Source organism: Thrips palmi, unplaced genomic scaffold, assembly GCF_012932325.1.
Source record: "Thrips palmi isolate BJ-2018 unplaced genomic scaffold, TpBJ-2018v1 HiC_scaffold_10, whole genome shotgun sequence".
Classification (NCBI taxonomy): Eukaryota; Metazoa; Arthropoda; class Insecta; order Thysanoptera; family Thripidae; genus Thrips; species Thrips palmi.
The window spans coordinates 3,378,115-3,400,639 of NW_023144621.1; positions in this window are offsets into that span (position 1 = coordinate 3,378,115).

Sequence of the window (22,525 nt, forward strand, 5' to 3'; positions counted from 1 at the left end):
CCGACACGAAGTGTATGAGAAATCGTGACGCACCCACACCTGGCGCTAGAGTCCTAAAGGCCCTAAAGGGGAGATCCGCCAACCGCGTCTTGACTTCTGACCGATTTTGGTGCTCATACTGACGACCAAAATGTCCGCCATGCGCTTCCGCTTCCGGCTTGCGTTTTTAGGATTCGTCTGGCAGAGCCTGAAAACGTCTAAACAGTTTGCATCTGACGTTCAAGAACTGTTCAGTTGACTATTTTAGAGAAGTGAGGAGCTTTTTAGGCTTGTTCCAAGCGCCGTCAAGTCCCTTGATCCCAAGATGCCTCAAGCAGACGACACAACATCAAAACAAAGCGTCGGTGACGAACAAAATGTCCGCCGTGCGTTTCCGCTTCCGGCGTGGGTTTCTAAAATTCCGTGATGAGCCTCGAAACGTCTAAACTGTCGACATGCTATATTGAAGGGGTCTTCAATCAACTATTATAGAGAGCTGAGGAGGTTTATAGGACTTGTTCGAAGTGCTACCAGGGCTCTAGGCTTCACGAGGCCCCAGCAGACGACACAAACATCACAGCAAACTATGAGGAATTACGCATAGCACTTTCTTAGAGTATGAGATGCAAAATCAGAACATTTTCCTAGTTCGCGGATCTCCCCTTTAGGGCCTTTAGGACTCTACCTGGCGCTCCTGGCGCCGCGGTGCTGCCGGTGCGATATGGAACCGTTTGTGCCGTCTGTAGACTGTACATCGCGTTGCATAACACTGCCAGATAATCGCGTCATGGGGCCGTGCCGGCCGTGCCGGCCGTGCGACTCCACAATGCTCACGGCTGCCTCACGCTCGCGTTGGAGGCGACCATTCCGAAGGCGGGACTCCTCGGGCGGGCGGGGCCCTCAGGGCCCTCAGGGTGCTCACTCCGATTAGTTCTTTCGTCGCTCCGTGTCTCTCCTCTCTACGGAACGTGCAATGGGAAGGAGTGCGAGAGAAACAGGCCAAAATTTCCCCTGCCATTGCGCTGCGCTTGCGAAAGGGAGTCAAAGACCACTCAGGGAAATTGGCGTCTGCTTCTTAGATTGACGTGCGTTTCGGAGGGACCACACTCTTAAAAAAATCAGTACAGAATTTTGTAACATGGTTACGCAGCTTTTTCAATAACACGTGTTACAGAAATTTGTATCACGATGGATACAATTTTTTTCTTTGTAACTTGGTTACAGAAATTCGTAACGGTCACAAAATTTGTAAACAGTCGTTATTCTTCCAAATCAAGCTTCAAAATGAGAATTTTGTTCGAACGTAGTCTCCGTGGGTCTGATTGAAGGTCCTTATGCCATCCTTCGAGTCACAACTTTCCCAGGTACTCTGAGCTCTGGGTTGGCGGCCCGCCACGCTACCAACTGCGCTGTGCGGACGCCGTGGAGGGAGCGGCGCAGGTAGCCAGTGACCTGAGGCGCGCGTGGTAAGGGACGGAGGCCTTGCCAGCCAAGCATACACGAGACTGAATCTCTTATTCAGAGTCGGGAAAAATAAAAGCACATGAAAACTCTAAGTTTAACTTCTCTCTATGGGCACTGCTGTTCAATTTTGCCGTTAAAACCTTATGTTTTAATCGCTGATACAGACTTTAGTATCCAGTTACAATTTTCTGTATCGGTTATGTTACAAACATAATATTGTAACCTTCATGTAACAAACTTCTTTATCAAGTTCCAAAATGATTCATTTTTCTGTAACCGGCACATCTGTTACAAAATTCTGTATCACTTATACAAATATTTGTAACCAATGCAGGTGATACAAAATCCTGCATCAAAAATGATACAAAATTCTGTAACTTTTTTTAGAGTGCACTCCAAGGGCCGCCACGGAGATGAACTGATAGTGCCGCGAGGACTCGCGAGAACTATCTTCGAGTGCACCTCCCGCCACGCACCTCTCCCGAGTCATGGCCGGTCGACATGAGTGCGGTTTGCCATGGTCCACAGGCAAGTCCTGGGGTTAGGTGGGGTTAGGTCAGCCACCGAGAGATCTGCCGTTGCACCCTATAGGGAAATATTTTGTTACAGTGTAGGTTAGGTTAGACACCGTTAGGACTGAGGCGTGACGTTGCGTTTCGGTCATTGAGATAGCAACTGAAGATGGTTACACACCAAATGACTATGTACTTTTATTGTCCACAACTATCAACCTTGAGTATGAATGTATCTTAACCAAACTTATACGAACCGTGCTTATGCCCAAGTCCACAACCATTGAGTGTGCAAGTTAGGTTGGCGCCTCGATGCTCGCCGAGCTGCACGGCCTGCAGTGAAAGGGCCGTCAGCCTGATCCCCGGGGCGCCGCTCAGCGCCGCATTGCGCGGCTTAGAGTCTTAGGGACGATTTGCCTCACGATATGCTGATGCGATGAAACACAAAGTCCGCGCGCTGGGGCCCGACCGGCCGACCCGACCGGCCCACCGGCCGACTCGCACGGCACGGCTGCCTGCCTGCACGGCTTTGTGTACTGTACCCTGGCTGTGTTGTACCCCAATCCTTTTTGCAATAATGCAATCACTTGCAATGCAGACCTCTCGTCGTCATCATCACTGATCGGCCACTGCAGCTGCTGAGCACAAAATCTCAAAAATCAGCACTTTCTTGTGAGTTTTTAGCAGATGACACATTATTTTTTCCGTGCGAGCTCTTTTTGCGATCGATGGCCCCACTTCACGAGATTTGTACGTTTTGAGAAATGTAAACAAAAATGAAATCCTGTCCTAAAGTTCCGTCTTAGACAACCCCCACAGTTAATTTAACTGGAATCCAACCGCGCACAGACCGCCCCCAAATGCTGCTTTCAAGGACGAAGATCTCCCCTTTCTTCGCTCTCCTCCGCCCCTTTTCGCCGCGGACACCGCAAGTAATGAAGGCAATTTTTTACACTCGATGGGTAATTTTCGTTAAGGACGTAGAAAAGGGGAGTCTAACGGGCAACGAATTACGGGCAGCGCGCACGGCAGGGCACGGCACGGCACGGCACGGTAATATCGTTAATTAGGAAGGGCATGCCCTTGCAGCGCGTGAGACGCCAAAATCCCTCACTCGGTGACGTCACTCCCCGCGCGGAGGACCGCGTCGCATCCACTGGAAAAGCGAGCAGCGGGCATTGCCGGCGTTTCGAACGCGTGCATACCGGCGAACGGCTCCAGAGCTCCAGAGCTCCAGAGCCGGCTTGAGGGAGAGGAAAAGGACCACTTTATGCCTTCATACAGGGACAGAGTGCGAATTTTTGCCTACCGTCAAGAGGGGCCAGGAGAGGGTCAAATGTCCTTCTGACACACACACACGCGCGCGCGAATAGACACCTGGCGAACGCGACGGGCCGAGTGCTTGAGCGACATTCCGATATGGACAGCGCCACTAGATGTTTATCGGGCGGCGCGGTGAGAGGGGCGGCAGGGGCGGCAAACGGACAAAAAGCAGCAAACGGCACCGAACACGTCGCGTCGTCGCCACGCGCGCCGGCCTGTCCGACGCGGTGCCCATCGCCATCACGGCGACCGCTGGAGCGTGGTATTGGGATTACTAGTCGACACTTTTTTCAAAAGTTGGCGCCGCGAAGGGAGAAAAAAGAGACCGCGTGTCCAACGAGGCCGCCGCTAACTGGCCGCGGCGGACAAAAGGCGGCATGTGGAGCTGGAGCGGCTGGAGCGAGGAAGGCGCCTCCTTCTCCTTGGCATATTGGGCAGAACGTGACAGGCCGCCTCCAACTCACACACACTCACTCGCACGCACTCTTTTACATTGTCCACGCCCGCAAAATTGGATACAGAGTGCCAACACGAGTACGAGGGTGCTGTCCATGCTGATCATTTTCCTGAGGAGGCGTGCTGGGCGTCTCAAAGGGAGTCGTCCAAAGTTCGCGGCACTTACACAAATGGGATTGCGGCGCGTGAACAACTCCCACAGTCACACACACATTAACATATACACACATCGAGAAGAGAAGGAGATGCAATTAGCAGTCCAATCTCTGATATAATTTGAATATGCATTTTTAGCAGATGATACAATTTTTTTTTTTACAGCCTTGGTTGTAGATATCAATCTCGGTGATCATGATATCTGTCCCGGTAATTAGAGTTCGACCGGCATAAAATACGGCATGAATAGCCTAACAGCCACCCCCTATTGCCCGCATCCCAAATAGTCCAGCCTCTATTCACTCAATTACTCGGGCTCTCCAAGCGGGCGGGGGGGGGGGGGGGGGGAGAGACGTCTCGAATGGCGTGTAATTCAATTGGCTGCGACACCGCTTTGGCGTGGCCTCACCGCCTCGACGACGCGGCCGCCCCTGGCCCGCCCCTGGCCCGCCCGGCCGAATCAAACAGCATTGTGGGTAGGCCGCCAACTTATGGCAGCAGATCCAGAGCCGGCCTGAGGCAGGGGCGAAGTTTTGCGTACTTACAAGTGGCAAAGCGTGGCCTTTGTCTACCTTCCCGGTGGCTGTCGAGGTGCCCAGGGGGTTTCTTGGTCCTTTGGCTCTCCCACTGAATCCGCGCCTGCACGGCAATCTCAGTCTTTCTTTCCGATGAGGGGCTCGAGACAGAGCGTGTGTAGTTTTGTTGTTATTTCGGGGTTCTTCCTTTCCGATAATCACAAAAAATTAATGATAAAAGATTATAACGAGTTTCTAATCTCTGTCCATTTGATGTGTGAGGCCAAAGGTGCAGCCAAGCCAACTAGCTTTAAAAACTAGAGGAATGTGTGTAATGAATCAACAGATGGTCGCGTAAGGTTCGTCTGTGTTTATCTTTCAATTTCCTGTCTCTTTTTGTTTTTCTCCTTTTTTTGCCTTGAAAGCGGCCGTGGTCGTTGGTGTCGTTGTTGTGATTATGTGATTGTCTTACCTAGTCGAGCCGCATGCCGCATGCGGGTGCATTGTGCGCATCTCCGCCAGCCGGCCTGCCAGCATCATCTCCAGCAGACTGATTGCGAGAGTCGTTCTCTGTCTCTCTCGCACTCATGGGGCGTCCCGTGTAGGTGCGAGAGAGACAGAGCGACTGTCCGGAATGAGCCTCAACGGGTACGCCTCGCCGCCACGGCGGCGGTGCGCTGCGGTCCCACCAGCACAAGGACCGCGAGGGCCAGCCGGCCGGCCGGGCCGCGGACTGCACGCCGGACCGCATGCAGATTGCGGGCTTCCTGTGCGTGTCTCGGCGTGTCTCCGAGACTGCGAGGCTCGGCGAGGCTCGGCGAGGCTCGGCGCTCGGAGGGACGGAGACAGCAAGCTGCACGCGTCGGGGAACGGGGAACGGAGGGGAGGGGGGGATGACGGCGGAATCCGGGCCGCGTGCACGGCCTGCACCGAGGGCCAGCATGAGCGACACGGAGTGTACGCGGAGCGGAGCGCATCCTGCGGGCTGGTGCTTTCGGCGCTCTGTCCCTCTCGCACACGGGGCGTCCCGTAAGGTTGTGAGAGGGACAGGGCGGCGAAGCACTGCTCGGAGTCGCCGGCCTCGCCGAGGAGCGACACGTGTATTTCGGCAGCACGAGGCAGCGCCGCGGAGTCTGGTCCAGTTGCCGCCTTGCTTGACTTGCTTGCCGCCTTGCTGGCCGGCCCACGCACCGCCGCCGCCGGGCCGCCGGCCCGATGGCGGCGTGGAAGATGCGGGCGCCGGGGGCGGCCGGGGGCGGCACCGCCACCACAGTCGCCACGCCGAAAGGAACATTCCCTGCCGTGGGCTTCGATGCCCGATACCATCGGTGACAGCCGAACAACAGTGGAGTGGAAGCATTCCTCTGGCTGGTCTGGTGGAAGACGACGCAGGCGCCTTCCAGAATGCTGTCCCGCGGCGCACGCCTGCTCGACGGGACTGACTACCCCGTCCCCGCCGTAAGGGGCGATGGCGCCTGGCGGCAGGCAGTGCAGGCAGGCCCGTCGAGCAGACGTGCGCCGCGGGACCGTCTGCCTCCAGGCGATTGCGATTGCGATTAATGCCTGGACCACAATTGATCGTCTGGCTTTCGGGCCCGCCCCGCCATGTCGGTGATTCACCAGCACGTGACGGTGCGTCCCTACTGAGAGGAGTGGTTTTCTCGGTAGACCGGGTTCATACGCCCACGAATCTGGGTATGTAGCGGGGACAGCCTTTTGGCCGTCCACCCCTACACACCTTATCCGAGTCTGACACTCGTCTTTCTTCACCCCGTTTCTAGGGGCTGTGTTGAGCAGGTCTTCTAGTTGCTTCAGCCTCTTCACTCCTACCCTCCTCTTGATGCGACCGTGTAGTTGTGGTATCTGTCCGCAGCGTCGTGAGGCTTGAAATGCATTGCCGTACAGGCATCTGCGACTTTTCGTCGTGAGACCTAGAACGATGCGAGGCCCAAGGCCCACCCCCACGATGTTAACTGCGTGCGGTTGTGCCGCACTGCGCGCCCGCGAGTAGGTGTGCCAGATACTGCAGGGCTGATCCTCTTCGGTCGCAAGGATAGGGGTCTAGACGGCGTTGTGATGTCCGCTGGCGCCGCTTCGCAGACTGACCGCGACACTGAAGTACTTGAGCTCCTGCCGCGGACCGATGACTCCAGTACTACCGTCCCGATGGTGCCAGATCTTGCGCGCGGAAAGTAAAAGTTCCCGGGACAGTGAGCCAGCTGTAGAAAAACGACCTGCGAACGAGGACTAGGGCCCCGGGGGGGGGGGGGGCTGCGAGGCGGCTGCTGGACCTGCGACGGAGACGCACTGCTTTGACGGCGGGGGATGGAGTAGGGGGGGGGGGGGTCGGCCGGCGGCCTGCTGCGCTGCGACGTTGGGAGGCGGGGGAGGCGGGGGGAGGGGGAGAATGCAAATGACCGTGACGAAAAACAGAACCCAGACGACGCTCGCTCATATGTTCATGGGCGTAGGTGGGCTAGGGCTAGGAGGTCCGGCTGCTGTGAACTGACAGGAACGAGGCTGGGGCGGCGACGCTGCGTGCTACGCCACTTCCTGCTGGAATCCAGAGGGGGAGCGACTGCGTGCCACCAGGCCACCGCACGGCGTCTTGGTGCGCGTCGCCACGGCCCGGCGCAGGGAAAGCCACCAGAACCGATGCCACCGCGTCCACGGCGTCGGTGCGCGGGGATGCAATTGCGCCGCCCTCGTTGAGCCTCGCTGCTATGACGGAGGTCCGCGAGCCGCAGCAGGTGGTGGGCCCGCGTCGCGAGGCGCGGGGGTGACCGCGGTCAGCAGGGCCGGCAGGGGTACGGCCGCGCTCTTACCTGGAGTTGCGCTGGGATGCCTGCACTGCTACCTGCTACCGGTACTCGCTTGATGTTGGCGTCGACGGACACTGATTTGGAGCACACGCTGCTGGCGAGGGGCTGCGGCTGCGGGGCCCGGCTCGGCTGGCCCAGGGCGGCGTGCCCCAGCCCCCACCCCACGCCCAGGCCTGCAGACGCTGCGCCATGTGTGAGGGGACGCCAAGGGCCCGGACAAAGACGCCAGGGGTAAATTGCTGATTACTCGGACACCGTTGCACTAAACCACTTTGCACTAGGACACGTCGACGCCCGGACGCGAACCACATCGATCGATACCACATGTTGACCACAACACTGACTTTATACCACTACTAATTAGCAAAAACCCGGAGCACGAAATAAACACGACTCGTCCCTAGCCCGGCAGGCGGCACTCCCCCTGCCTCCAGGCGCCTTTGCCCCTCAACTTGAACTTGTCACGGCGCCGCGGGACAACCGCCCGCGATACCTTGAGAGTAAACGCATTCCTATCTGTCCCCAGCCTCGCTGGCCTCGCTTACGCTCTTTCTCCGCAGCCTGCCGCTGGCTCGCGCCTCCACCACGGCCTCCTTGATGTCGCCGGCGCGGCCTCCCTGATTGGACCGCGCATTGATAACGCAATCGACGAGGCAGCGCGCCGTCTCTCTCGCACTCACGGAGAGCCCCGGAGGGGTGCGAGAGAGACAGAGCGACGAAGCGAACCATCAGACTGCCGCCGGCGGCTCTATCGCCGACCGTCTTAGCCGGCCCGTTCCGTATGGGCCGGCTGGGCCGGCCGAAGAAAACCAGGTGGTTTGTGGGCTGCTCGGCCGCCGTGCTGCGGATTAAATCCCGGCCGCCCATTTTGAGGCGCGCTTCAATCTCGGCATGCATTCGGCGTGTGCGCGCGGTGCGGCGCGCGGTGCGGTAATGACCCGGCAGCCGCAAGGCGCGCCTCGCGAGGCAGTGCAGTGCCTCCTCACCTTGGGCCGCAGCCTGGGCCGTCGCTCTGTCTCTCTCGCACTCGTGGGGCACTCCGTGGGGGCGCGAGAGAGACAGAGCGACGAAGCAGTGTTCGGAGTCAGCCTGCTGGGCGCTGGAGGCGCTGCTAGTTTCTGTAGTTCCAGCTCCGGCGGGGTTCGCCGCGAGCTCCACACTGCCGCCGGCGCGCCATGTCGGTTGAGAGATAGGCCTCCTTGAACCAGGGGGCGTACGCGTACACTGCAAAGACACGAGCAGCGGTGGTACCTTGAGAAAAGAAGCGGTTCATGAGTCATAGTACTAATTTTAGAAACGGAAGCCCTCTTTGGAAACGCCTAAGTAGGCCTTCAGTTTGGTGTCTCGTCGACTCGCGGCGCAGCGGGGCGCGGGTTCTAATCCCTCTGCAGTCCCTCTCCTTTCTGTCTGTAGACTGATTCCGAGGGTCTTTCTCGTCGCTCTGTCTCTCTCGCACCTATACGGGACACTCCATGAGTGCGAGAGAGACAGAGCGACGACTCTCTGCGCAGTCTGCTGGCTTGTTTTCTCCGCGGGTCGTGCGGGCCGTGGCGGCGACATGGACATGGGGCTCGGTGCGCGGGGCCGTCGCGCCCACTCCAACGACACCCCCAAATTGGTGAGCAGGTCGAGCCGAACGCGTCATGTTCCTGCCGGCCGCCGCGCCGCTCACGCACACAGTGTGCCACACGCACGGCCGGCCGACGCTCTGGAGGCCCACAGACGAATGTCTCCACTCCAAATCGGCGCCACAATCAAAAAGAAATCTTGAGCGCTGCCCAGAGCGGGCGGCGACCGCGAGCACCGCGGCGCCCAGGCGGCCACTCGGGCGGGGCGGGGTGGGCGTGGCGGGGCGGGGCGGGGCGGGGTAGGGCGGGGCGGGGCGTGGCGGGCGGGTGGGCGGGGCGGGGCGGCGGGGCGGGCATCGCGGCCCCAGCGTATCATTTGTTTTGGACGAGCCGCATCACGCCGCGCCCGGTACCGCAGATGATGGCTCGGGAGGCAACCCCTGCCTCCCCCTTCCCTTCCCCGCCACTGGCCGCCACGCCGCGGCAGCCCGCCACGCCGCCCACGGCGCAGTGACGTCGACGTCCGCGGGGCAGGGCGTGGTGCGCGGCGTGGTGCGCGGCGTGGTGCGCGGCGTGGCGGGCTGCCGCGGCGTGGTCGGCGTGGTTCCGGAGGGGCCCGGCCGCCAGGGGAGCACTTTCCCGCGGCACGCGGAACAATAATTGCATGCAAAACGGAGCCAAGGAAAACGAAGGGTAACCTAACCTTAACCGCGCGGAGACTGCAGCGCAGCGCAACGTGATGTCGGCCGTTGGGCTTCTGTGACGTCACCGCGCATCGCCGCAGTCATCACTCCGTCTCTCTCGCACCGTCAAGGAACACGGATCGCCCCGTGAGCACGAGAGAGACGGAGCGGCGGATGCACTGGTCGAATCAGCCTGCAGCAGGCGGCTAGAGGCGATAGATGGGCTCGCTGTGTTGCACCTCCACGACGGGAATGCGGTGGGACGGCAAGCGGCCGTTTGGGCAGTGCATGGCAGTGCGTGCTGCCCACCCGGCGCCATAAACCCGGCCATCGTCGTTCAAGCCCTTCGGAAGGAAGGGCCGTGCCTGATGCGTGCCAGCAGTACCAGCAGTACCAGCCGGCCGGGGCGGGGCGGACCAGTACGGCCGCCCTTTCACCTCTCCTGTGGGGCCATCCCTTTGTCTTCCATCCTTTCACTTTTCCTCACGCACCTCCGGTCGACACAATGCCCACACCCCGAACACGACACGAACACCGAACGTGAACACTTCGACCACCGAACACCAAACCGAACACTGTCACCATGAACACATCGAACGCCGACACCATGAACACCGCCACCATGAACACCGACACCATGAACACCGCCACCTTGAACGGCGACACCATGAACGCCGACACCATGAACGCCGACACCATGAACGCCGACACCTCGAACGCCGATACCATGAACACCGCCACCATGAACACCGCCACCATGAATACCGACACCATGAACACCGACACCATGAACACCGACACCATGAACACCGACACCATGAACACCGACACCATAACACGGACACCTTGACCTTGGTCACCGACACCCCATGAACAGTGAACTCGGACGCTACAGCTTGTCGACAAGTCGACACCCCAAACTGCCTCGCACTCTGGCGCGCACCGCCAACCCGACCGCGGGCCGCCGCCGGTAGACTCTCGACGCGCACCTCGACAGGCGCCACCGCCAACGCCTCGCCAACGCCGCCGCCCCGCTGCTCGTTCATCCATGATGCATGCCTTCTGATGTGTTACGGGCCGAGCCGGCCCGAGAGTGGGCCCCGCGCTCCTCAGCCATGCAGCCAGGACTGCCAGGGACTGCCAGGGACTGCCAGGGACTGCCAGGGACTGCCAGGGACTGCCAGGGACTGCCAGGGACTGCCAGGGACTGCCAGGGACTGCCAGGGACTGCCAGAGGGACTGCCAGGGACTGCCAGGGACACAATTTCAGGGAAGACACGCCGACGCCACAGATCGACATGTGCCGCGCTCCGCGTTCGCCGCGCGCGTCTCCAGCGCCACGACGGTGTGGTGTCCTTGAGGGCGGCGTCCTTGCCCTTGCGCGGGACGAACTGGGCGGCGCGCGGCGGGGACCTGTCAAAGCCTCTAGAGGGCCTCGGTGCGCCTGTCCTCGCCTCGCAGTGTGGTGCCAGCGACCGTGGGCAAGCCGCGCGGCCTGGACCGGTGCGTTCAGGTCAGGTGCACTGGAGCTGCCCGCGGTTCGGATGCCCCGGCATGCAGAGAAGACCTGCAGGCTGATGCCGAGCACTGCCCTCATCGCTCTGTCTCTCTCGCACTCATGGGGCGGCCCGTAAGCGGGCGGGAGGGACAGCGACAGAGCAGTGCTCGGAATCGGCCTGCTGGACGGAGTAGACGGAGGAGACGGAGCGGACTGCCCGCGCCGGGAAAGGCAAAGGTACCTCCACTGCGATGATTGCCTCAATTTGGGCTCTGGGCGGGCGCCTGTGCTGGCCGAGCCAGCCAAGGCTGTACTGACACTGACCCAGTGTCCCTGGCTCGCCTGGCCCGGCCTGGTCCGGCCGCTCGAGGCGCGGATGGTGCGGATGGCTCGGTCGGGCCGCGTCGCCGCGTCGCCACACGCGGCCTCCCTGCTGCTCCATTTTCGGTCGGACCGACACGGAATTGTCTTTATTCCGCTGGTCGTGCCAACCTATATTCGGCGGGCGTTCCACGCGTGACATGCGCTGCAGACTGATTCCGAGAGTCGTTCTCGTCGCTCTGTCTCTCTCACGCCCAGACGGGACGCCTCACGAGTGCGAGAGAGACAGAGCGACGAAAGCGACTCTCGCAATCAGTGTGCTGCTCTATGGCCAGGTGACCGCCGACGCTTTGCCTCCGGCGCCTTGATACGCGGCGTGCTCGAAACGCGCCAAAACCGCAACCGCATGGGGGCGCGATTACACGTGTTAATAATGCAATTTGTTGTAATTTGGTCTAACTGCGGCGAGCTGCGATGTGAAGCGTTTTGCCCACCGGGAGTGAATGGAGGCGTAATATGCGCAATGCAGTGGGGTGGTCCAGAGTCAGGTTAGGGCGGGCTGCAGCCAAAGTGGTCTACTCTCAGGGGGCAGAGTGTGACTTTTCGCCTTCCTCCCAGGCGGCTTCGCCCCCTCACAGACGAAACGCCCCCATCGCCTTCCCTGGATCCACGAGAGGAGGCGTTCGACGCCTTCCTCGACAACAAACTCAATCAGTGCGCGCATTGAACCTTTCTGAATCTTGGTGCAAACCAAATTGGCGTCCGATCAAAACTGCGGCTGCAAAGTGGTGTATGAGTGGCCAAAGCAGCATTCTCGGCCGCCGCCGACGGCACTCCATCCAGGGCGCCCTGCTCTCAAGCTGGATCCAAGCCTGGCGGTGCATGCCGACGTCTTCACGACGAGACCCGGGCGAGGCGAGGGTTGCCAACTGCCCAACTGCGAAATGAAACTTTCATTGTGTTCCAAAATTGAAACTAATTACGCCGCGGCTCGTCCATCAGGCCGAATCGGTGGCGGGGTGGGCCGCTAGCGTGGGCCAAGGCGTGGCTGTGGGCGCACGCCGCACGCCGCTCGACAAACGCGAGCACACCACAAGCCGCCGATTCGGACAGGGGCTCCAGCGAGGAGCGCGCAGACACGTGCCGGCCGGTCGGCGTGGGGCGGGCAGGCGCGGGTCCAGAGACGGGTCCAGGGGGGCATGTCGCAAAAGTTGCCTGCCTACAGGGACGAAGTGCGACTGTTTGCCTAGGCCTCCGAATCCGCGTCTGCAGACGCCTCCATGGTGGCGGGGGCGTCTGGAATGGACAACCGCGTGGAGAATGATCAAGGGCGGGTCCAGAGACGGGTTGGGGGGGGGGGATGTCGCGAAAATTGCCTACCTACAGGGATAATGTGCGACTTTTTGCCTACTTTTCAGGCGGCTTCCATCGCCCCCATCCCCCCTCCCCCGGATCTGCGCCTGAGAATGATTGCCCGAACCAACCGCGGCTCACGTCCACGCGCTGCCCTGCCAAGTGGCAAGGGATCGCTCTGCGGACCGATTCCGGCAGCGTTTCGTCGCTCCCTCGCTCGGCGAACCACACGAGTGTGAGCGGGGCAGAGGCGGAGGCGTGGCGGTCTGATTCCTCGCGGGGCAGCCGTCGCTCTGTCTCTCTCGCACTCATGGGGCAGTCCGTAGGGGTGCGAGAGAGACAGAGTGACGAAGAAGTGTTCGGAATCAGACGGCTGTCCGCTGGCCGGCCGGACAGGAAGGCTTCCCCGACGGTTGAATCACGTCAAAGAGAGACGAGACCGCCCCGAGACGGCCCCGGCCGAGGCCCCGGCCCCGCCGTCGCCGTCGGGCCGTCCGTCGGGCCGTCAGGAACGAGCTCAACAACGCGGTATTGTATGTGGGGGTTAAGTCCGGCAGTCCCGCTATATCGGTTTACTGACCCGTCTGGGCAGGCCGAGGGACGGGCGGGGCGGGGCGGGGCGGGGCGGCCGGGGAGGCGTCCATGAGCGTTTACAGTGTTGTGGTATGCCAACTTCTCATGGCCTACAATAATAAAGTCTTGTCTGTCTACCCCTCCTATCGCGTCGCGCCTGAGCTCCACACAGTGCAGTTCCTTGCTGGAGCGAGCTTCCGTTATCCGGCCCTGGAGTCGGGTCGGGCCTTAACTAGTCTGCACTTGGTGTTCTTGGTGAACACTTCGACGGTAAACCATCGGCGGCGCGTGACTCGCATCTCATGTGCATGCGCACTGCACTGCAGGCACACTGCAGGCACACTGCGAGCGCGCTAACTTGTTCGGAGCTGCTCGCTGCGAAGTAAGTAGTCAAGGAGAAGAGGAGGCGAGGGCACGCCGAGCCGGCCTCCAGCAGCGAGTCCAGCAGCGTGGCCTGGAGGCTCGTTCCGAGTGGAAGGTCGCCCTGTCTCTCTCGCACTCTCGGGGCGTCCCCTGGGGGTGCGAGAGAGACAGCGCGACGGGCCGCCCCGCTCGGAATCAGCCCGCCCGAAATGAAATGAAGGGGCCGTGGCGCCGCCAAAGACGTGACCTCCGCGTCAATGCAACTCGCCGCGGGGCGCTTCCCATCGCCAAGTGCGCCATGCTCTACGCGATGGTCTCGCAGCAGACTCATTCCGAGAGAGTCGTTTTCGTCGCTCGGTCCCTCTCGCACTCGTGGGGCGTGCCGTATGGGTGCGAGAGAGACAGAGCGACGAAGACGACCTCGGAATCAGTCTGCGCTGGGAGCGCATCCTTGTCCTGCAGGGGGTCCGCCTGTTTCAGCTCGTCTGCTGTGGCGGGCGCACGCATACGCACGGTGGCACGCACACGCGCTCACACACACACACACACACACACACACACACACACACACACACACACACAGCCGCACGCTCCGCCGGAAGGGAGTTATTTCTGAAAACACTCGAGGCGTTCGGTTCGTCTCGGATAGGGAGTTATGGCTCCCCGAAGGCTCGAAGGGGCTGAGAGGTGAATCTACCTCCCCCTCCCCCTGCCCCCACCTTGCTGCACTTTTTTCCAACCAGCAGAGCGGCAGACTGATTCCGACAGTCGTTTTGGTCGCCCCGTCTCTCTCGCTCACTCGGGGAGGCCCCATGAGTGCGAGGGAGACGGGACGCCTCTTGGAGTCGGCGTGCAGCGGAAGCGGCAAGCGGCTGGTGTCCGCCGCAAGAGCCTCGCGGCGCTACGCGGCGCGCCTTGGGTGCAGGCAGCGCTGCAGCGCGGGCCGCGTGGAGCCTACAGTGGAGCGGCAGGCCGGCGGGCTGCAGTCCACCCCCACCTCACAGTGCGGCCACGGCGCGGCCACGCCCTCCAATCGGTGATTAAACGTGAATAATAAATGCCGCGGCTAATGGGCAACAGGCAAGGCGTCCCGCCCGCGTGGCGGCGAGCCCAGGACCCAGGGGCTGGCGCCGGGATGACGTCACTGACGGCCACGCGGCACGCACGGGGCACGCGGCTACCCTGCTGCACTCTCATTCCGCCGCTCTGTCTCTCTCTCGCACCCTGCGGCAGGCCCCACGAGTGCGAGAGAGACAGAAGGCTGCCGCTTGCTGCTCCTTGTTTTTCCTCGGGCGGCAGGAAGGCGCCCATATCTCTGCCCCCCGATCCCCCAATCCGGCGCGCCGCCGCATGTTCGACAGGAAAACACGACTTTTATTGTGTGTCGCCCCCCGCGGGGCCTCGCCGGGCTGGCCGGGCGTCGCTGGCGTCGCGCCCCCCTGCGGGGCCCTGCGGCCCTGCGGCACGTTCCCGAGTGGATTTAGAAGGGCTGCATGCGTCTCGTGGCTGCGGCCCTTCGCCCTGCGGCCCTGCGGCCCTGCGGCACGTTCCCGAGTGGATTTAGAAGGGCTGCATGCGTCTCGTGGCTGCGGCCCCTCGCCCTGCGGTCCAGCCGCCCGGTTCCGAGGGATCGTCTGGTCGCTCTGTCTCTCTCGCACCTGCACGGGACGCCCCGTGAGTGCGACGGAGACAGGGCGACCAGACAGCCCTCCGGAGGCAGGCGGCTGACAGCACCCAAGCCCTTCGCCCTTCGCCCCGTCGTCCTCGCCGTGTATTTCGAGTGTCGGAAGGAAGCCGCCGAACTGTAACGAGTTCGTCTGGAACCGGTTCGGCCTTCGCCTTCGGCCCGAGTCAGGGGTCGGCCGGTTCAAATGGGTGAAAGGGGAGGGGGGCTACTCGCCGCACTACAGACTGACATGGGCATGTCGGGAATCTACTCGACCAGGCCGGGAAGGAACTCCACGGTCGGCTGAAGCTTTCTGCGGCTCGTTGGAAATGACTGCATTGCCTCATGCCCGGTGAAAAACGCAGTCTCAAAATGTGCAGTAACGCCCTCATGGTGCAGGCGTGGCTCTAGAAGTTTGCTGGGGGCTTCTTGCCCACTTACAGGGGCAAAGTAGTGCATTTTGCCCACCTTCCAGGCCTGTGCAGTACCCGGGGGAAAGGTTGTTACCGCCACCCCTTTCTGCAGCCGCGCCTGCTGGTGGGCAACGCGATGGGAGGACATGCCCCACTACGTAGCTTAGGAACAGCTCTGGACACTCTTTTAAAAAATACCTCGTTCTAGTGTACATGTACATACCCGTTAGGCGTTTTCGGCCTTGCACTGGCCCGGGTAGTTTTCCACCCCTGACCTTCCACCCACCGCAGCCCCTTCGCCTCGCTTCGCCTGGCCTCAGACAACCCAACAGCCCTCCCAAAAAGTAATGCCCCGTGTCTGTCGGGCGCATTCACGCTGCCTGGCACCATGCTGGCACGCAACCAGAAGGCCCTTGCAAGTCCGCTGCGCGCCGCGTCAAAAACGACCGAACCCGCGGCCTAATCGGCCTAATGCGAGTGAGGCGCACTGGACTGTGCCTCGTCTCGCCGGTCTGCTTGTGCCAAATCTGATTGCGCTTCAAACGAGCGTGATGAGGCGCGGTCTCTCCGGGATGGAACCGCTGACCCAACCGCCGACCCGGCCACCGCCGCGGAGCCGCGGACGACGTCACTGGCCGCGGCCGCCGGCGTCCGCCCACTCGGCCCAACGCCCCCAATGGAATCCCGCGGTGAAAGTCGGAAATGTGGTCAAAGCAAAAGGGCCGCCCGTCGGGCCGTCGCCACCCCTTGAGCCTGAGCCGCAAACAACCCCGCGCCGCGACGACGGCGTGGTCATGGCCTGGTGCTTGGTGACGGCGGGGTGACGGTCTGGTGCTTGGTGACGTCCTGGTGAACGGCCTGGTGCGGTCACGGCCTGGTGACGGCCTGGTGACGGCCTGGTGACGGCCTGGTGACGGCCTGGTGACGGCCTGGTGACGGCCTGGTGACGGCCTGGTGACGGCCTGGTGACGGCCTGGTGACGGCCTGGTGACGGCCTGGTGACGGCCTGGTGACGGCCTGGTGACGGCCTGGTGACGGCCTGGTGACGGCCTGGTGACGGCCTGGTGACGGCCTGGTGACGGCCTGGTGACGGCCTGGTGACGGCCTGGTGACGGCCTGGTGACGGCCTGGTGACGGCCTGGTGACGGCCTGGTGACGGCCTGGTGACGGCCTGGTGACGGCCTGGTGACGGCCTGGTGACGGCCTGGTGACGGCCTGGTGACGGCCTGGTGACGGCGTGGGAGGAGTGACGCGTGCTGCCGCAGATGTCATTGACTCATTGCCCTTCCGAGTAGTGAAAGCTGCTGCTGGACTCAGCTATGTACTTCATTATCAGTGCCAACTAGCCGGGCCAGCCAGCCAGCCAGCCCAGCCGAGCCAGCTGCTGTGGAACGAGAATCCGGAGAATTCCAGCTGTCTCAGGGCGCTGGCGCGCTGGCACGCTGGCACGCCTGGCTGTGTCGTCTGCATCATCGCACTTGCCATTTTCCGCGCAGGGACCGAACACGACACCGGAGCGGAGGGTCTGGCGGAGCCAAGGCGGAGCTCGGTGCAGCACGCTACGCGACGCGACGCACGCCGCGTCGCGACGCTGAGCAGCAGGATGATTCCGTGCAGTGCTCACGGCGCTGTGTCTCCCTCCCACTCATGGGGCGTCCCGTAAGAGTGAGAGGGAGGCAGCGCGACGGTAACGCTGTTCGAAATCAGACTGCAGGGGCGTCCCGTGCCCGCCGTCCCCGCCGCGAGCGTCGCGACGCCGCCACGCCCTGCCCCGCGCAGCGCGCACGCCATCGTCCACACCGCCTTGCGTGACGGCCACGCCGGCGGGCGGGCCAGGGCGTGGCGGGGCGTGGCATGGCGCGGCGGGGCGTGGCGCCGACGAGGGTGCGGAGTCTTTGGCGAGGCGTCGCGACGCGCCGCGTCCTTGGGCGTCGGCGTCGTTGGCCAGGCAGATGCGTGCTGCCAGTGTGGTGACGAGGACGTCCGTCTCGACGCCGGGGAGGGGCGCGGCGGGGCGCGGCGGGGCGGGGGTGGCGAGGACCCCCTATGGCTCCACCCGGACTCAAGGCTCAACCAACACGACAGTCGGCCGGGCCGCCCAGGCCAGCCTAGCGGCCCAGCGACCCTGGCAAAGGCAAACCTTGGCCGGGCTGCGCGGCACTGCGCGGCAGTACGAGGCTTGGGGCTTGCCGAGGGTGGACGAGGAAAAAAGTTCGGGGAGGCCAGGGCTAGCCAGGGCGGCTTTAATAATACACGCGAAGCTTTTTATCGCTCTCTGGGAACGAGGCGAGGGCGCTGCCGCGGGCTGGCTGGGGACACGCAGACGCACGCGTGGAGGGGATGTCACTCACTTTCACGCCTTGAGCCCTCTGCTTCATTTGCGTGAGGCGAGGGAGAAGGGGCAGACGACAACAACAACAACAACAAGGTTGGTTCTCAGAGGCCTTTTGGTCGCTTTGGTCATGGCTGGCGGCGGCGCTATTTTTCGTCGGAAAGAAATGCGCGGCGTGGCGGTGCCGGCCGTGCCGGGATAAGGGTCGTGGCCCTTGGCGGCCCTCGCGGCCCTTTGGCCAAAGCCCTCGCGGCCCTCGCGGCCGTCCGCCGTCGCGACGAGCATTCAAGGACCTTGCGCGCGCTGAACGCGCGGCATTCAAACCGTCACCCGCTCGTCCCACAGTCAGTCCCAGTCCCACCAACACGCAGACACTCGCTCACACACACACACACACACACACACACACACACACACACACACACACACACACAGCGTCCCAATCACGAGCTTCCACCAGCGTCCGTGACCTTTGGCGACGCGACGCACAGTGGCATGCCTCGCCGCTTGTCGTGTGTTTAGGCGTACGTGTGTGTGTGTGTGTGTGTGTGTGTGTTTGCCATGCACTTGCACTTGCGTGGTGTCGTTACCGATAATTCGCATGGAAAACGCTAACGATGGTCGCGCTGAATACAATGAATGCAACCCGCGCAATCCCGATCCCCATAATGGGGACACGTGCTCACGTGTGCTCGCGTCTCGGAATGGCGGTGCGAGCGGCGGCGCGGTAACTGTTAGTGCACAGTAAATTGAAATGGCAGAATCCGTAACGGTTCGGTACAGAAACCGCCAGTAAATGATTCTGAATTTGGTAGTCACAGAAACTGACTAAGGCTCCACAGAAACTGGGATGGGCTCACAGAAACTGCTAAGGGGTTGCGGTCTTGCTGGCCAACCTAACCTCACTGTGTCTCTGGATGCTTTTGTTGTTTTGGACATTATTTACATATTTTGATGAGTGTGCATACTTTTTCTTGCTTTGACAAGTCTATAAATTAATATTTTCCTTACGCGGTACATCTACACTCTTTATTTCCGATAATATAACATCTCAAAGTCGCGAGGTGGAGGGAATCGGAATTGACGATTACGGTGCAGTTTTGTCCGGATTCCGTGGCGAGTGCACGGATTCCGTCGGCTGTGTGCAGAATGGGTTTGCCGTTGGCGGTTTTGGTGCAAAACCGCCCCGGATCTATTTACCTGTCGGTTTCTGCGATTTGGGGCTCTCAGACCACTACAGATTCTGCCATTTCAATTTACTGTGTGTTGACGCGGCGAGTGAGTTCGACCCGATCCGAGTCCGGGGATGTCGCTCGACAGGTGCGGTGGGGCCCGGTGGGGCCCGGTGGGGCGCTGCTGATGCGTGGGCCCGCGCCCAATAAGCGCCCCCCGGGGGGCCTGTCCCTGGCCGCCCCTGGCTCCGCGGGGCCCCCGGCGTGCCTCCCACATAATGCGACATTCCAGAGCGGATTGGAGCGGGGGACGCTGCGTAGAGCGGAGGCTGAGGCACGGCGGCACCGGCCCTCTGGGCCCCTCTGCAGACTGATTCCGAGGGTCGCTTTCGTCTCTCTGTCTCTCTCGCACTCACGGGACGTTCCCTTGTGGGCGCGAGAGAGACAGGGCGGCGAAGACGACTCTCGGAATCAGTCTGCTGGGCCCCTCCATGGCGAGCAGGCGAGCATGGAGCCACAGCCCCGCGAGAGGCTCAATGCGCGGAACGTGACCCGAGGGCCGGCGGCGGTGTTGCGCGTCACCGTGCCGTGCCCTGCCGTGCCGTGCCTTGCCGTGCCGTGCCATGCAGTGCCGTGGCGTGGCGTGCCGTGCCGTGCCGTGCCCCATACATACCGACTGGTCAGTGGCCGTGGCCGCCGTGCTCGCCGTGCCGCGGCCCGCGAGGACCATTTCAGCACTCCAGGCCCGCCACGTGGTACGTAGTCAGGCTGGTGGGGCCGGAGGGGCCCGCTTGCTTCGCTTGCTCGCGGGGCCATTCGGCTGCCTCCTGGTGGGAATGCAAAAGGGAGGGGGAGCTGCCTGAAAGGTAGGCAAAGGGTCACTCTTTGCGCCTGTAGGTAGGCAAAGGGTCACTCTTTGCGCCTGTAGGTAGGCAAAGGGTCACTCTTTGCGCCTGTAGGTAGGCAAAGGGTCACTCTTTGCGCCTGTAGGTAGGCAAAGGGTCACTCTTTGCGCCTGTAGGTAGGCAAAGGGTCACTCTTTGCGCCTGTAGGTAGGCAAAGGGTCACTCTTTGCGCCTGTAGGTAGGCAAAGGGTCACTCTTTGCGCCTGTAGGTAGGCAAAGGGTCACTCTTTGCGCCTGTAGGTAGGCAAAGGGTCACTCTTTGCGCCTGTAGGTAGGCAAAGGGTCACTCTTTGCGCCTGTACACTGTTAAAAGAAACTGTAGGAAAACAGCACATTTACCAACGAGTGATTTGTTTTTAAGCAGCACGTGTCATCGGAACTTAAAACAGCACAAATGCTGTTAGGAAACAGCAAGTTTCATCATTGGAGAAAACAACAAATATAGTCGATTTCCAATGCTGGAAAACAGAACATCTTGTTTGTAAAATTAATGATATATGCTGTTTTGGAACGGTATCCTGTCATTTAAAAACAACACCATTCAATTGAAGATTTGCCGGAGCATTTTGCAGCTCACGGCTCAAATCAAACTCCAACTATGTCAAAATAAATTCTGTTGTTTCTGAACAGCATTTGTGTTGTAAAGTTTTTTAGCAACACTTCCAATTTTTAAACAGCGGTGAACTGTCCAAGAACTGCACGAACTGTTACAAAACAAATGTCTTGTTTGAGCCGTCAGGAAACTCCTATTTCCTTTTTGTGAATAACAGAGAGACCGCGTTGAAGAACAGTGCTGTTTGTAAACAGAAAAGAGCGTTTCTGAATGACTGCTAGTATTGGATAAGACTATTAGGACCCTCGACATTCTTTTTGTAAATGTATAACAACTTTTTTGTTTGAAAACAGAAAAGTGTTGTTTATGAACAGGTTGGTGCCATTTGGAAATGGTAATTCTGTTACACAACAACTTATTGTCAGAGATCAGATACAGAGAGCCATCATCCCTTTTTACAACACTGCTGTTGGATAACGACTCAGTCTCCAACAATATGCCGTTCTTCTACAACAAGTGTTGCTAAAAAACTTAACAGGATATATGCTGTTAATTAACAGCATCTTTTCTATCAGTGTAGGTAGGCAATTTTTTGCCACAACACGCCCACACCCTCTGGAGCCTCCCGTGGCTGCCTGGCAGGCAGTGCCAGCGACTCGCTGCGACTGCCCCGGTACCCTCGGTTCGCCTTTGGACATCCATCGATGCGTTGGATGGCGGGCGCCGTGATGGTTGTAGGCGACCACCGACGCGCGCGTGTCTGCTGCCCGTTCACCGAGCCGGCGCGAGGCAGACTGATTCCGAGAGTCTTTTTCGTCGCTCTGTCTCTCTCGCACCTGTAAGGAGCACCGCGCGAGTGCGAGAGAGACAGTGCAGTGTACCCGCTCGCCGTGCGGCGCGGCCGAGTTGGCCGAGCCCATCATTGCAAAGAGCATTTTAGTGCACCGCTGCGCTGCCTGCCAGGCCTGCCACAATACACGCCGACCAGCCGACGAGTCCAGCCAAGGCCCCGCGGCGCCCCGCGGAGTGACGGAGACAGAACGAAGGCAATGGTGCGCGACCGAATCCGCGAGGACCGCGAGGCCCCGCCGGGATCCACATCCGACTGTCCGCCACTCCGCGCCACGGTCAGGGCGCCCTGCAGTGCTTCGTGCACTGTTCGAAATCAGCCTGTTGTCCCCCGCAGTGGACGCACCCCCGGCTAGCCTCCTCAGGGCCACATAGCCTCATCCTGCATTCCCCCAAGGCTGAAGGCTGCCACAATCCTTCCAGACATCCAGACGGCCTTCTATTGATGCCCCCAATAACCCTCTTACCCGTCGCCTTTCATGGAAAGAATCAGAACCCAAATGCGCTCAGCGATATATATTTGGGCCTCAGTCACGTGGGATTTCCCTCGGCGTGAGACGCGCAGCGCGCAGCGACGCGCAGGGCGGCGAGGGCCGAGAGCCTCATTCCCGCCCAGCACGCCCTGCACGCCCAGCCATCCCACCTTTCCTTTCTCCCCCACACAATCACTCTGCTCCTCACCTTCCTTTCCCCTCCTGGCGTTCCCCAACGTACTCCTTCCTTCTGTATCCCCCTCCGCGTCCCGCCAGTCCCGCCAGGCGGTCCCGCCCCGCCCCTCCCCCTGCCCCGCTCGCCACCCCTCGCCACCCCTCGCCACCCCTCTCCCGCCGCTCCTAAAAATTGAGCTCACTTCAGTGCAGCCACGGTTCCGAAAAATGCGCGCGAGTTTTTCCAGCCTCCCTCTCTCTTGCACCCCGTCCCCGAAGCGGGAACGACAGAGAGAGACAGAGCGCCGCGCCGCGCGGGGCCTTCCCGGCCTTCCTTCGGACGCGGCCCAGCGAGTGACCTTCCCCACCCAAACATAGCTGGCCGTTGCCAACGTGACGCGC